The sequence below is a fragment of the Camellia sinensis genome, chromosome 5 (assembly GCF_055761805.1).
Source record: "Camellia sinensis isolate YWXY chromosome 5, ASM5576180v1, whole genome shotgun sequence".
Lineage (NCBI taxonomy): Eukaryota > Viridiplantae > Streptophyta > Magnoliopsida > Ericales > Theaceae > Camellia > Camellia sinensis.
Window position 1 is genome coordinate 58079697 of NC_138965.1, and position 17588 is coordinate 58097284.

A 17588-nucleotide genomic window follows, 5' to 3' on the forward strand; every position below is an offset into this window, starting at 1 on the left:
GTTTTGGTAGCCTTTCTCCTCCGCTCAGTCTTTATGTTCTGTCTCTCTCAAGCAGAGATTAAGAAGAAGATGGAAGAGAAGATGACAAAGAGGGAGAGAGAGTCGAGGCAATCGTTACAAAAAAAATCGGGAAGGGTCTAGCTTTGTCGGCCGACTGACACAAAAGTCGAAGCCACGTGTCAGGCGTGACATTTAAAGGAAGAGAGAGAAAAAAATAGGAGAGGCGGGAGAGTTCCATGCATATGTGTATATGTATTGTATTACATATATATTTTTTTAATATTTTGTCACAAGAGTGGCGTGGTTAGGTGGTCTAGTTCGATGGTTAAGGATTGAGAGGCTGAGCCTGAGGTCAGAGGTTCGAACCCCCATAGCAGAGAGTGTTTCTTTTTTGTGTTTTGGTTTTATGTGCACATGTATTGTATACCTATGTATTATATATATATATATATATATATATATATATTTGTTTGAATATTTTGTTACAAGAGTAGTTTGGTTAGGTGGTCTGGTTCGATAGTTAAGGACTGGGAGACTGAGCTTGACATTGGGGGTTCGAACCCCCGTATCAACGTATTTGTGTTTTTCCCTTAATTTTGTGTGTTTTGCATACGTTGACATCAACAAACGGAATATTCCTTGTCAGTAACGGAATATTTCCCGAATGTGCATATGTATATTGTGCGTACATATCTGTATGTATTTTGTCTGTATATGAATATGTGTATACCGTATATGTGTTTTTGTTCATACATATGTGTGTGTGTGTGTGTGTGTCTGTCTGTCTATATATGTATATAGCTTGCTTGTACGTGCCTGTATACGTATTTGTATTATGTATATGATATTTGGTATTTAGTATACAAAATAATAATGATAATAATAATAATGATAATAATAATAATAATAATAATAATAATAATAATAATAATAATAATAATAATTTTTTTAATTTTTGAAAAAAAAAGAAAAAAAAGAAGAAGAGATATCATTCTATTATACCTTCTTCCACTTGCGTGAGACGCATTTGGACTTCAAATTTACCTTCGTTCCTTTCATGAGAAAAGTGTTAGGATGTGACATTTACCCGGTTAAAATCTTTTCCCTCTTGCAGGAAACGGTTAGGTACGTCTGTTGGTTGGTTTTCACCTTTCTCCTCTCGCGTGAGACGCGTTTGGATTTGTTCACCCTTTCCTTCTTTCGCGTAAAACGCGTTAGGTTATTGATTTGCTCGATTAAAAACATCAGGTGTGCTTGGTGTTCACACCTTCTTTCCTCATTTCTCACGAGACGCGTTAGGTTGTTGATTCACTCGGTTAAAAACATCAGGTGTGCCCGGTGTTCACACCATCTTTCCTCCTTTTGTGTGAAATGCGTTAGGTTGTTGTTTCACTTCGTTAAAAACATTAGGTGCGCTTGTTGTTCACACCATCTTTCCTCCTTTTGCGTGAGACGCTTTAGGTTGTTGTTTCACCTAGGTTAAATACATCCGGTGCGCCTATTGTTCACACCATCTTTTCTTCTTTCACATGAGACACATTAGGTTGTTGATTTACTCGGTTAAAAACATCAAGTGCACCTAGTGTTCACACCATCTTTCCTCATTTCACGTGAGACGTGTTAGGCTGTTTAGTCAGTCGATTAAAAACATCAGGTGCACCTGGTGTTCACACCATCTCTTCTTATTTCGTGCGAGATGCGTTAGGTTGTTGTTTCACTCAGTTAAACACATCAGGTGTGCCTGTTGTTCACACCGTCTTTCCTCATTTCGCGTGAGATGCGTTAGGTTATTGTTTCACCTTAGTTAAAGACATCAGGTGCACCCATTGTTCACACCATCTTTCCTCCTTTTGCGTGAAATGCATTAGGTTGTTGTTTCACTTGGTTAAAAGCATCAGATGTGCCTGTTGTTCACACCATCTTTTCTCCTTTCGCGTGAGACGCATTAGGTTGTTGGTTTACCTTGGTTAAAAACATCTGGTGCGCCTGTTGTTCACACTATCTTTCCTCCTTTTGTGTGAGACACGTTAGGTTGTTGTTTCACTCGGTTAAAAACATCAAGTGCGCCTGTTGTTCACACTATCTTTCCTCCTTTCGTGTGAGACGCGTTAGGTTGTTGTTTCACCTTGGTTAAAGACATCGGGTGCGCCTGTTGTTCACACCATCTTTCCTCCTTTCGCGTGAGACGCGTTAGGCTATTGTTTCAACTCGGTTAAAGACATCAAGTGCACCTGTTGTTCACACCATCTTTCCTCCTTTCATATGAGACGCGTTAGGTTGTTGATTTACTCAGTTAAAAACATCAGGTGCTCCTTTGTTCACACCATCTTTTCTCATTTCGCGTGAGATGCGTTAGGTTATTGTTTCACTCGGTTAAAAACATCAGGTGCGCCTGTTGTTCACACCACCTTTCCTTCTTTCGTGTGAGACGTGTTAGGTTGTTGATTTCTCTTGGTTGAGGTATTCCCTCTCTTTCCGTATGCAACGCGAGGAGATGTTTCTAATTGCTTGCACCGTCTTATTCGCTTACTTCTTTCCGTGTGAGACATGGCTTTCTTTTTGTTTTGATTTAAGCTTTTCATTCATGTTATCACATTGCTTATTATGTTATTTTGCATGATCATTGCATGATCATAAGTTTTTCAAAAATAATTGGCTTTGCGTAGCATTTAAGTCCAGTTCCCAAAATCTTCCTGCATATCATTAGCATGCCCTTGAACTATGATGGTTTGATTCCTTGCAATGGGATATATAGGCAACCTTCAGGTTCAACCACTTGCATTGCATCTTATTTGTTTATCCAAGTCTTACGGCCTTGTCAAAAGGGTCATCTTCAGGCTTTGACATTCACTCATGTCATGAAATGACTCTAACCTCTTTCAAAGAGGGGCAACTGTAGACACCCCATTTTGATTGGCCCTAAGACTGGGGCTCTTTCTGTTGATTACTCGATGATGACTATCAGAATGTGTTTCTCATAGAATCTTCAGAAGAGAGATAAAATTTGAGCTTTAATCCCAACCTTCATGCATTTTTGGCTAAACTATTTTAGACCTTAAAATCCTCTTTTCAAAATATTTTTCCAAATGTTTCTATGATGTTCTGTGGCTCCCATTTCAATTAAAATATTGCACTTTTTAATAAATCGAGCAAGGACAAAGTGGAAATAAATGGAAGGGAGGTGAACTCTTTGAAAAATATTTAAAAACATATTCTTTATAGGTTTAGAGTTGATGGAAATAAGATGGGATGGAAGAAAACTGGTTTAGGAAAATGATGAGCATCAAATCGTTAAGAAGGAAATGAACAGATTTCACTAAATTACACATATCTCTTTGTACACTTGAAATTTAGATGTGAGGCCACCACCATTGGAAAGTAGACTTCCAGGGCTTCAATTTAGACCCAAGAATCACCTAAAGCCGAGTCCGGATAAGGGAGATATGCCCATTTGTAGTTGGGCTTAAGAGCATATTTTATTGACCCAACCTAAAACAGCATCAGACCCGGTTTTTTTGCTTTTTGTTTTTGTTTTTGGTTTTGGTTCAGTTGGGACACCTCATTCTCCCATTTTCTGATATATTCATCACCAAATGCATATACACTCAGCCTCCATTATCTAGTGCTTGATCCATTAGAGATAAGGCTCCACTTTTGTCTCCCATTAGCTCCATTAGTGCTCTATTATCTTCCTTTGCTTAGCCTATATGTATACATCAGATTGTTGAGAGGAGCAAGAGGATAGAGAAAGGAGAAAACATTTGAGCTAGAGAAAAAAGTGAAAAAAGAGAGAAAAGTTGAGTTTTTGAGCTAAAAACATTTCTATTTTCCGTATACACCCCATACCTTCCATACAAACTGAAATTCCATCTTTTCTACACCCAAAACTCCTCCAAAAATTCTGAAATACTTGAATTTTAGTAGCTTTGATCAAGAGGAAGAGTGGGTGCTGGTAAAAGTGAACAAAAACAATAGAGATAATCACTTTTTACCACATACACCTCCAAACCATCATTCTAGCAAGAATTCCAAGCTTTCAAATTGAGGATTGAAGACATTAATTCATATACTTGAGGGGATCAAAATGAAGTGTGGAAATCATGACGTTCATCCTTTCTTGAAGAGGTGAATTTTCAATTTATTTCATTTTCTTGCATTTCTTACTTATTCTGCTCTTTTGCTTTGATTTCTTGTTATATTATATATTGTTGTAATCTAATTGAAAGTGGTGAGTTGAGAGTTCCACATATATTGTTTTTAGTTATGTTTTAAGCATGAGAAAGAGACCTTCCATGCTGAATGGTTTAATCTCTTCAAAGGTTCATTACCAGGGCATTACTTCTCTTTAATTGCCCATTTAGCTATGCCATAGGAGTTCATTTCATTTCTCAGTTAGGAAACGATTCGCAGTTCAATTCGGTAATTCATTTCAGTAATTCATCACAGTCATTCCAAGTCATTCAGAATTCTAAGGCAAATCCATATTACCCCATTACCCTTGTCTTCTACCTTGTGTCCCTCCTCCTTGACTTAGAAATCCTCTCTAATTGCTTATAGAGATCGATAGGATCATAATGTAAGAAGAAGAGAATTGAATTGAAGGAGAATTGAAGAGAGTTAGAGAGAAAAGAGAGAAAATCTTAAGTCTTGAACCAAAACTTCCATAAGCTTGTATCACTGATATACCGTCTTTCCATATATCAAGCCAAACCTAAGAATTCTGTAAAAGCCATATTCTTAAGCCTTGATAAAAAAGAGAGTGTGCTATCAATTAGAGAGAAAAACAGAGCTGTATAACTCTTCCCCCCCCACCCCCCCGGCCACACACATTGTTAAACACCCAAAAACGCCATTCCAACCAGAATTTTGAACTTTTAAATTGAGAATTGAGAACACACTTCCATAACCTTGAGGGTGATCAAAAGGAAGTTTGGAAATCAAATCCTTTCCTTGGAAGGTAAATTGTGAACACACACTAGGGGCTAATTCAGACCTAATTGGAGGGCTTCCTATATCATCAAATGTATCTATTTAAGTGTAGCAGCCATTTCCATGGATTTAGATGGCCTAGAATTCTCACAACAAATCAACATGGACAAGTTAAAATTTTCTATCCCTGAAAGGCTCGCTGGGCTAAAAACCCAGAAGGGCGACCCAAGCAAAAGTTAGAGCAGAAAAAAAAAGAAAAAAAAAAGAAACATAAAAAATGGGAAATGAAAAAAATAAATAAAAAAAGCTCGCAATGTCGAAAACCCGAAAGGGTGACTTTGGCAAAAGTTAGAGCATAAAAGGAGAGTATTAATACCCAAGTGAGCCTTACCCATGAACTACGTAAGGCTTGATTCTTATCTTTGGGATATGTAGACAACTTTATCTTGAAGTTCGGCCCCAACCATTTTCAATTCACTCGTCCCGTCCATGTTTGATTGGTATAGTTTTACTTGACTCAGTTGTCTTGTCCATGTTCAATTGGTTTATCTTCATTCAATTCAATTATCCTATCTCCTCGTCGTGAAAGATTCAATTGCAAGACAAATCAAGTTCGGATTTGAGATTGTGCATCTTAAAGGGTTGATTCCATGTTAGTCGAATAGTGGCCATTTGCGAAAATACTTTTTGAGGACTTTTGGTGAAGTTAACTAATTTTTCCAAAACCAGACCATTTCTTGAACCAAAAAGGAAAATTTTTAGTGCTTATAACTTGACTTACATGATTTCAAAACAGAGAGTGAAACAAACATGTTAATCTAACACTCATGTTGGTCAAAATCTTTTTAGCAGAATAAAAAAAATAGTCAAAGCGATGAATTAGGGGCACAGTTGAGTCACGTTTTCTATCTTTTTTCTATATTCTTGAAAGTCTCCATTGTCAACTCACTTGCTAGAAAGTGCGTAATAGTTGTTTCTGGCAATGTATCGTGCCCACGATATTCTAAATTGCATTCATCACGCCCGTGATGTTCTAAAACGCACCCTCAATCGTCGAGCCTGCGTTGTTTCTAATTGTGCTTGCGTTTAAGTTTTGTGTTTTTCATTCCGGCAAGTGTCAATACATTTTTTTGTGTTGTTTTCGCTTTGTTTGAGTCATTTTTTATTTTTAGCCACTTGTTTAGCCATCCAGCCAATTTTCCAGCCAGTTCATTAGTTCATTCAGCTGAGCGGTGCATAAATCAGTTGACTTGTCAGTCTTTTAGTTGGTTAGACAACAAATTTGCTGGTCGATCAATCAATTAGCCTGTTGGCCAATTTATGAACCCAGAATGAAAAATTGCAGAATGTGTATAGGCTCAATGGTTTGTCCTTTTGAGTCGTGCTTTGAGTGTCTTCCATTCCAACAAATGTAAATAGGTGTGTTTGGATTGCTTTTGCTTTGTTTTTCTTTCATTAAGTCATTTTTTGATTTCAGGTCAGTTGAGGGATCGGCGTCCACTTTAGAATTCGTTCTGATTTAATCATTAGATTCAAATTAAAAAAGAAAATGTTTTCAATCTCAAGTGTTATGTCATTCATGCCATGATGTGAAAACAACGTAAATAATTTTATTGAAATTTAGGGTGAAGCCCCCGATTAGCAATACAAAAAAAAAAAAAAAAAATCAGAAAAGAAAATTTCGAAACAAAAGGAAAAAAAAAAAGGAATTCTAAAGCATTGGTGCTCTTTCTTAAGCAAAATAGAAAACGAAAGAAAAGAAAAAAGAAAAAAAAATAATTGATAATACAAAGAAAGGAAAAAAAAAAACAGAGGGACCATTTCGATTTTCCGGCAGTAAGTCGGCGGCGAAGATTACAACATCATTTGCAGGAAGCTTTGTTGCTACTGTTAGTTGCCTCACTTCAACATAACTCTCGGGAAGCCTTTGAAGACTTTGCCTTGGCATTAGCAGAGCTTCTGAAAGAAATTACTCCCCGCCGACCATCAAAGGCGAAGTACGAAGGACCTCTGAATCGGGCTGCAGAGATTGCCTACCATTTGAGCTACTTGTTTTGCTTCTTCAGTGCACTAATCTCTGCTTGAGCATCCCTGTACATACTCTGGACCAGGGAGAGTTAGGCGTTTAATCATTGTACTTCACTTGTCCTATTTTGTAGTTGGTGAGACAAATTGGAGACTAAGGTCACCGTCTCCACACATGAGTTCAGTGTGAAGTGGTTGGCATCAATATCAGATTGTGTTGCCATTGTTTGCTTGATTGACATTGCAGGATAATTGAGAATATGGAGAGGGGCAGGGGCACTCTGCTGAGGTTTAGAGGAGCTGGCCTTATCATTGTTAATTGGGGAAGTGTTAAGGTTTGGAAAGAGAGTGAGGAGACGGCAGAAAGAAGCCATGTCAGGGGGAGGGTAATGCCAAGAAGGGGAATTTACAGAGTAATGGTGCATTTTGCAGCTCTCAGCTCTGTCTCTCGTAAGCTATGTTAAAGAAGAAGAATTGAGGGGTAGAAGAGGCCAAAGAAGAGCAGATTGCCGAAGCAATCTTTGACAAACAGGGGCCGTCCAGCTACTGTCGATCAGGCGCGCCGTGATTGTTGAAATCGCGCGTCAGACACAATGCTCGAAGAAGACGAACGGAGTAGAGAAAGAGGGACCAAAAATAAGAGAGAGAGAGAGAGAGAGAGAGAGAGAGGGAGGGGTCTGTATATATATTTGTATATATTATGTATATATATGTGTATTTGTATGTGAGTATATGTATATGTATGCGTCTGTTAGTGTGTATCCGTATGTACACCATGTATGTACCCATATATATGTTTCTGTATATAAGTATATGTAAAACGTATATGTATATATTTTGTATGTAATATGTATGTATCTGTTATGTATATAGTTGTTTATGTATGTGTATATGTATGTGTGTATATCGTATATGTATCTATATGTTTATTTTGTATCCGTATACGTGTATATGGTATGTATAGAAAGTTTCAAAAACAAAAACAAAATTCAAAAAGAAATTGTCGAAAAAAAACTGAAAGGAAATTTTCAAAGAAAATAAAAAATTCAAAAGAAAATTTTGAAAAAAAGAAGAGAATTTTGAAAACAAGAAAAAAAAAATCGTTTTCATCTATTTTGCATCTAGCCATTATTGCATATTGTTTGTCTTACATTGCCCCTTTGTGTTTTTGCATTCACTATTACACTTGCACTGTGTATTACATCAATCATCCATGGTTACAATCCATTCGCACCACTATTGTTCCAATTTTTTGGTTACAACCTTTATTCTTTACTTGGTTGAAAACCATCCCTATTTCGTATTGCGGTACGTTCTAGGCCTCACTTGTTGGTTAAGACCCCTTTCTCATTTACCCGCTTGAAAACCATCTCCTATTTTGTATTGCAGTACGGTCTAGGTCTCATTTGTTAGTTAAGATTCCTTTCTCATTTACCCGGTTGAAAACCATCCCCTATTTCGTATTGCGGTACAGTCTAGGTCTCACTTGTTGGTTAAGACCCATTTTTTCCTTTTACCTGGTTGAAATCAATCCCCTATTTCATATTAAGGTATGGTCTAGGTCTCACTGTTTGATTAAAACCCTCTTCTCACCTCCCTTGTAAGTGTGTTAGGATTGTACCCCTTTGTTTTGCTTCATGTGTATGAGGTTTGCCTCACCACCTATCATATTGCATTGCACATGCCATGCATTTTCAAAAAGAAAAGAAAAAAAAAAAAATTCAACTTTCAATTGTATTAGCATATTTGCATGGTTACAACTACCACTGTTGCATTACTTTGCTACAATTCATTCACATCAACATTTGATTACAATATTTTTCATCAATTACTGCTGGTCACCTTTTTTGGGTTGTAGGTTAAAACCACTAGTTTGTACTGGCCCTTTTTCGGGATGACGAAAGTATCCCTTTCTTGGGTTGGTAGTCCAAACCACCTGTGGTTAATACCTCTCTTTTCTTGGGTTGTTAGTTGAGACTATTCATCGATTAATATCTCCCCTGTTTTGGGTTGTAAGTTAAAACTAGTCGTTAGTTACATTTCGTTCTCTTATGTGAATGTGTTTGGATTGTATTTCTTGTTATGCTTCATATTACCTGTTGCATTACATTGTAGATCATGAATTTTTCAAAACAAAAATGGCCTCTGGAAGCGTGTAAGTTCGTCTTTCAAATTTTATTTCAATTGCATTTTGTCATTTGCATTTTGTCCCTGAACTACACTGGTTTGATTCCTTGCAAAGCGATACGTAGGCAACCTTCGGGTTCACCCAGCTTGCATTGCATTGTGTTGTTTGCTCAAGTCTAGGACCTTGTCAAATGGGTTGTCTTTGGGCTTTAACATTCACTCACGTTAAGAAAATAACTTCAAGTTCTGTTAAAGAGGGGCAACGGTAGACACCCCATTTTAACCGACCCTAAGACTTGGGCACTTTCTTTTGATTACCCGATGATGAAAACCAGAATATGTTTCTTGCATGATTCTCAATAAGAAAGATGAAATTTGTGCTTCATTTCCAAACCTAAGCCTATTTTGGCCAAGTGTTCAAAATCCCGTTCAAAACACTCTTTTGAAACTTTGTTTCCGCGCTATGTTCCGAATATTTTCGTATTGCTTCGAGGCTCACTTTTAAACTTCAAAATGAAACATTTTCTTAGGAAATTGAGCAAACAACAATGTGGAAATAGGAGGAAAGGATGAGAATTCTATAAAAAAAAATCCTATTTCATGTAAAGTAGTCGGCCCTAGACATTGCTTTGGCTAGCCAGCCAAATTATTGGCTAGCTAGCCAATGTTTTGGCCGGCTAGATCATCTTTTGGTTGGGCAAGCCAAGGTTTTGGCCACACAGCCAAAAAATTGGCTGGCCGTCTAATTTGCCTAGAAACATGACAATTTCGGCAGAATTCTTGATGAAAGCGTGTGGGTCATGCCATTTCAAATATTTTGATGATACATTCATGCACGAGGTGCATCTGGAACTCCTCCATGATCCTTCTTTGGTCTCAATTGTCAAAAAGAAGATTGTCATCTTCCCAAAAGGTGGCATCCATTTCAAACCATCCATATCACCCCATTACCCTTGTCTCCCACCTTGTGTTCCTTCTTTTTGACTTAGCAATCCTCTCTGATTGCTTATAGAGATAAGGAGGATCAAAATTTAAGAAGAGAATTGAATTGAGGGAGAATTGAAAAGAGTTAGATAGAAAAGAGAGAAAAGCTTAAGTCTTGAACCAAAACTTCCATAAGCTAGCATACACTGATATACTGTAGACACCTCATTTTGACCGCCCTTAAGACTTGGGCGCCTCACTTTGAACACTCGATGATGAATTGTTACGCTGTATAAATCGTTCAATTTCTTCAGTAAAAGGCTTCGGTTTCAAGCTTAAGAACCTAAACCTTGCACCCTTTTTTGAACAAAAAACCTAATTTTTTTCTAGTTTGACCATTCAGAGACCTGCTGGCCAAAAAGTGGTCGGTAGGCCATTTTTGGTTGTCCGGCCGTCCGCCTTCATGGCCGGCCGACTATGTTCAACAACAATTAGATATTTTTGGTTGCCAACTATCCCCATGTACATGCCTTACACCAGCTGGCTCATTACAGATATTTCCGACGTGAGATAGTGTTTTTCTATAAATACATGACCACCTCTTATGGTTTACTATTAGAAAAATTCTCCAAGTGCCAAAACTTACCCAACACACCACCTCTCTCTCTTGCAATATACACACACTATACATACAGTTCCTAAGCCAAAACTTGAGGCCTCTTGCTAAGATTCTTGAACACAAGAATTAAGCTCTTGAGAGAGAGTTCATCTTGTGGTTTGTGAACTAAAGAGCATCCTCTCTTTGAAAGAGTTATACTTTGAGCTTTTATTCCATCTTTCCCATCTCTTTTCCTTGCTTTTCATACTATTTTTCAGAGTTTATTTTAGCTTAAAAATGTGATTTTAAGTCACAAAAAAAAGGGGTTAGCCACCCTTCCTTAGGCTTGTTTGTTGTTTGAAATCTCTTGGCTTTAGCCTATTTTTCCTTAGTTTCTCCACCTAAAAAACCTGATTTTCAGCACTGTTTTCGTGTTGTTTTAGTGCTATTTTGTGTGTTAAATAATGCTTTGAATATTGTAGATCTGTTGTCGTAAGTCCTTACGAAATTAGCTTTCAATCCATTTGAGTTGATAGCCTTTTCTTGCACTTTTTTATAGCTTTCATACATGTTTATACTATTGTAATCACGTTTGCATAATTATTTGTGCAACCTCCCTCCATTCTTTGTTTATTTTGATTAAAGAGTTGTGTTTAACAAAAGATTGTTGTTCAAGCATAAGCAAGAGATTTCCCATGCTTAATGGTTTAATCTCTTCGGAGATTCATTACCAAGGCATCACATCTTTCTCATGCTAAGCACAATCTCTTGTTTGACACTTCTCTTTATCACCGGTGCATTGACTTTTAAAGGCCTAACTTTCTGCTGTAGACCCTTGGAAATCATAAAGGAAGGTTTCATTATAGCTTGTTATCGGGTTTGGATTTAGGGTCATTATTGCCCTTTTTGGGTTTGACTCCTAATTCATTACCGCTCGTAAATGAGTTTGATTCCTCCTTTATAATTTCCTCCGTAGAAAAGGGCTTGAAAAACTCACTTCTCGGGTTAAGTCAATGCTTGATACTCTTTATCGCTTTTTGGACTTGGTGAACATAATTATCACTTTTGGACAAAAAGGAAGAAAAGATAAGAATCAGAAAGGTAATGTAAAAGAGGCTAATAAAATTGGAGTAAAAGAGGTAAAAAGGGGTAATAAAATTGAGGTAGGTTCAATCGGATGTTATATTGAACCTATTGCTTCTTGACTCATTACATACTCTTTAGTGATGTTCAATGATTCAAGAAGTAATGTCAAGCCCTTTCCTTGAGGCAACTCCATGATAAGGAGGAGGTGTTGTTGGTCTTTTATTTACTTTTATTAAGCTTTTGTCCTATCAGTTCTAAGATCATCACGCAACAAACTTATGACAATTGATGATTTGTGAATCGATTATACTCCTCCCTTCATCATCTTCATGATAGGGAAGGGCAGAGAGGATAAACATCTCCTAGAAACACTCAGTTTTTTTTGCTCAGTTTCAGCTCTGTTATAGCAAAGTAATCCTCAAAAACAGTGGTTGGCCGGCCATCCACCATTACATCCGGCCGACCACTTTCTAAGGCCAGCCGGCCGGCCACCATTTTTTTTTGTATAGACAGTGGCATTTTTGTGGCAGAACTGAGTAGAATTTGAGGCCAAACCAGAATAATTTGATGACTGCAAAATGAATGGATTCTGGCAGTATGGGAGTACGTTCTCGATTGCACGCATGTGGCTCCTCGCCTCCCGTTTGATTAAATTAGTTCTTTAATATTAATGTGTTGTAATTAATTAGTCAACTCCATTAGAATTTGCAATAATTAGTTAGTTTTGTTAATTCATTTTGGTGTTGTAATAATTAGTTAATTAAGGCATTCATTCGGACCCTCTTGTATGAGGGCACACTTGTAATATTTTGTATGTCTTTCAACCACCCATTCTTTCTCCCTTTTATTTACTTGCTTACGATGGCTGCATACAGTATCATATTTTTTGGTTTCATATCATTGCCATGCTTAATATTCATTTTTGCATGCATTGGGTTTAGTTCAACACTCTAACATTGTTGTCATTTCCTATTTACCTGAATACGTATGTGTTATCGCATGCTTTGAGTTGATTTCACATGACATGTAAATAAACCGAACCTCGTGTAGACACCCCGATTTTTGACTGCCCTTAAGACTTGGGCGCCTCAGGTTGATCACTCGATGATGAGAGTTATGTTGTACAAACATTGAATTTCTTCAGCAAGAAGAGCTTCTAAATCCCAACCTTACAGCCCATTTTTGACTAAACTATTTTGGACCGAAACTATTTTGGACCTTAAAATCCTCTCTTTCAAAATATTTTTGAAAATGTTTCTATGATGTTCCGAAGCTCGTATTTCGTTAAAAATTGCACTTTTCGGTAAACCGAGCAAGGACAAAGTGGAAATAAATGAAAGAGAGGTAAACTCTTTGAAAAATCTTTTAAACATCTTATTTAGAGGATTTAGACTCAAGAATCTCTTGAAGCCAAGTCTGGATGAGGGAGATATGGCTGTTTGAAGTTAGGCATCAATCCGATTAAGCTAGAAATGAGAAACCTTCACTAAAATAGATATATCTCTTTTCACACTTAGAATTTAGATGTGAGGCTACCACCATTGGAAAGTAGACTTCCGAGGCTTCAATTTAGACTTAAGAATGACTTGAAAAGGAGTCCGGATAAAGGAGATATGTCCATTTGAAGTCGGGTCTGGAAGCAGATTTTTGGTGGCCGACCGACCACCATTGATGGCCGACAATGCACACTTCTGGCTGGCCAGTCACTGGTGAAAAACCAAGATATTTTTGGCCAGCTATTCCAAGCTTGATATTTTTCACCTGAGGGGCTATTTTTCTATATATAGAGGACCTTCCTTCATGGTTTAAGGTTGACAAAAAATACCAAAAGTTTCAAAACTTGAAATTCTCTCTCTATCTCTGTCTTGCAACCTATACACCCTCTCTCTACACTTCCTAAACCAATATTGGAGCTCTCCTTGTTGAGATTATTGAGTCCAAATTTTAGCCCTTGAGAGTGAGAACTTGTTGGTTTGTGAACAAAAGAGTAACCTTGCTTAAAGAGATATAATTTTGAGCATCTTTGCACTACTTCTTAACCATATTTTCTTACTATTTTTAGATCATTTTTGGACTATTTTTATGGGCTGAAGCTTGTGGTTTAAAGCTACCAAAGGTAGAGGGGTTAACCTCCTTTCCTTGAACCTTATTCTCTAAGCTTTTGCCCTTATGTTTCCCATTCTTTTCTCAACTTTTTTTTGAGCTTTCTACCACTGATTTTTAGAGGTTTTCAAAGGCTAAAAACTGGTTTTGAAGTTCCAAATTTGGAGGGGTTAGCCTCCCCTCCTTGTACCTTGTTTGCTAGCCTAGATAGCTCTATGTGTTAGCATCTTTTTCTAGCCTTTTATAGCTTAATTCCAGCATGTTTTAGACTGTATTTTAGACTTTTTCGCCTATATTTTTGGCTGATAGTTGTATTTGAGTCTTGTTTTGCGTGCTTTTAGTGTAAGTGTCCTCACAAGCTTGGTGTTTTAGGCCTTTAGACACCACTTGTTTGAGTTAATTACATTGTTTTAGTGCTTTTCTCACTTAATTTCAACGAGCATAATCTCTGTAACCTCCATAATTTCTTGATTTTTTGTTTGGTTTGAGGGTTGTTTCAACCTTAGGATTGTTTAAGCTTGAGATTGGGGTCCATGTTTAATGGTTTAGTTCTCTTTTGTGCGTTCATTATCAACCGCATGACACCTCTCTCTTGCCTTAAACTACCCCTTGTTTGACACTTCCTTCTCTTTTAGAGGACTTCTTACCAATGGACTTAATTGGTTAAAGAATGGAGGGGTAATTAAAATGAGTAACTAAAAGTTGAAACTAAAATTGTGCAAAGATAAGAATTTGATTTTGTTTTTGTGTGCTCAATTGGATGTTAATTGAACATAAGGAAAATTGGGGTATTTCATACTCAAAGTGATGAAATGTGCCAAGTTTCTTAGGTCTCCATTACCCTTGGTCATGCATGATAGGGTGAAGGTTGTAGGTCTTGTTTTTGCATTTAATGAAATTGCACAATTTGATTCGTGGGCCATCATGCAATGAAATTGCTTGAGTTGATGTTTTGTGGACTATGGTTTGTCTCCTTTTGATTTGTCCATGAAAAGGGAGATGAATTGTGCAGACAAACCCATGAGAAATACACTGTCCTGCTCTGTTTGCTCTCTGTTAGAGCAAGGAAGTCTAGTTATCAGTGGCCGACCGACCATCATCAGTGGTCGACCGGCCCCCTGTCGACCACCAGTGAAAATTTAGCAGTGTCCTTCTGAGACAGAACAGAGCTGGTCTGGAAGTGGAAATTAGTGTAAGTGTCCTACTAAGCAACAAAGGCATGCAACAGCAAAACAATGGCTTTTCGCGTGGAAACCATGTTCATGCATGAGTTCCTCGTCGATCCTTGGGATCCGTGATGTAATATATTAATGTTATGCTTAACTAGTGGCTTTTGTGATAATTAGTTAGAATAGCTAACTCGTATTGTGTTATAATTATAATTAGTTAGCTAGAATAGTTAATTAATTCGGTTGAGAATAATTAGTTAGCTTAAAATAGTTAGTTAATTTATTTCATTCGGTTTGTAATAATTAGTTAAGTAGTTTAGCTTAGCTTTTATTCATTCGGACTCTCCTTCGCGAGAGCGCAATGTAATAATGTGTATGTCTTCCAACCCCACGTCTTTCTCCCTTTTATTTATCCACTTTTGATGGTTAGATTAGGGACATCACGTTTCAATTAGCATATCGCATGCTTGCATCCATTCATCTTGTATTGCATGCATCGAGGCTCAGTGCATCATTCTAACTGCATTGTTATTTAAATACTTCGTTGAATATGTACTTAGAGCACATGTCTTGAACTGAGTCATATGCCATATTAGTAGTCGAGCCTAGTAATTGCATATTGTATGTGTTACATTAGACATTTGGCATAGTTAGGTATCATGCATATTTTTCTAACTCTTTTGTTTTATCTTAGCTTGGAGTACTAGGTGAGTTTTTAGTGCTTTAGCATACTTGCACGAGTATGAGTAATTGCCATGACTAACATGCTTGCCATGAGGCTAAGTGCTTACTTGTTAAACTGCTTGAGTGCCTGTGGATGAAGGCTTGTCACTTGAATTGGAATGATTCAATGAATGTATGTGTTAAGCCCACTTTGTCAAGTGGCAAATTCACAAGCTTTAAGCACATTTTGTTAAGTGGCAAAATCAAACCCTTTTTCGAAAAACAAACATGAAATTGAATTGTTCCAATTTGGGCAAACAAGTCTATACCTTGTGTGCGCACATCACATAGTAAATGTTAGCCTAATAAATCAGAACAAGAGCATATAATATTGATAAAAATCATATTATGATTAATGAAGCCGATCTTTGATCGGGCGAGCGGGGTGCTCAAATGTATTCATGGCCTTCCCCTCTCGTACCCAAGTTCCCGAGCCGAGGCAACTTTGGTGATAACGGACGCATGGCCTTTGGCACGAGTCATGGGTTTCCTAAATTTCGCCAAAATAAAATATTTAGGTGGTGACTCTGTATCTGGCAAAGTAGTCCAATTTTGGCATTTTTTATTCAAATCGATTTTCCAAAAGATTTGTTGGATTTGGACTCTTTAGTGTTTATCAGTTTCATATTACACTTGTGAGATTAGATTCAGAACCGTAAGAGTCCGAACTGTAGGGCTTATTCCGAGTTTCCGAAAGGGTGCGCGAAAGTCGAGCTACAGTTTTTGGTGACTCTGTTGGGGAATTTAGAGATTGACTTGAAATTCATGATATGAAATTTTATTTACACTTATATTTTTCTTTGCATTGCATTTGTATTGGTGCGCCTAAGTCACTGTGTTTGCCATCTGCTACTCCTAGACGGTTTGCCAGAGGCTTGCCCGAAAGCTTGCCAAAAGGCTGACCGGTCGCGAGCTCTGCTACGATGGCAACACAACCCTTGGATTTGGACTACCGCTGTACCGTTTGATCCTCGTTTCACTTCTCGGTGTTAGATGTGAAAGGTATATTGGGTAGTCTTCCTGAGGTACCCTTTTTGACCATTTGGCCTAGTTGCATATCGAAAGCCATAGAAACTGTTCCAATCTAGGACATGATGTTTACCCGAATGTAAGATTATGTAAAATCGCATTGTTTGAATAGTGAACCCTAGCTCATGACGAAACTAGGACAGGGTAACCCTACCTCCCTCATAGGGGTGTTTTGTTTCTCACTTAACTGGTATGTGCTTTACAGAGAAACTGTACAGGAATGTGCATATCAGTTACAAGGTTGGTATTTGTTTTGTGGCAGAATTCAATGTGGAGTATAGTCACTAAGTTGTGATCATATCTGTTCTAGTGAAATTGGGCTAAGGTGCTATATGTTTGTCTTTTGCTAGGTAGTCTTGGTACCATAGCTTCAAAAGGCTCCGATATCCCCCATGTACTCTCGACTCGTGTCGATAGACTTTGTAAGGTCAAACATTTAGTTTAGAGGCAGCCTGTGTTTGCTTCACTTTTATTGGTGGCGAGACGAAGGAGTGCTAGACAGGGTTCACTAGTTCCACTGTTCCGACATTCACCAGTTAGATTACCGTCGTTTAGCTCATCCCGGGCATCTACCCCTATCATGGCTCAGCCTTTGACAAATTTGGAGGGATTATTACTCTATCTGCAGCAAACAATTGATTCCCTCTAGCATGACGCGGTTTGTCAAGCCGAGGTTATAATTAGCCTATAGCAACAACCAGCAACAGCCTCGGCATCACATGTACCAACCGCAGCTATCTCTATGCCCCGTACCACAGCTAATGCTGCCACTGCTCGAGATCCACAAACCGAGGGTGTTCTGATTTTTCCAGTCCAAGCAGAACCCATCCCAGTACAAACTTCCAGAGCCCCGGTGTATCAAACTGAGGCACCGT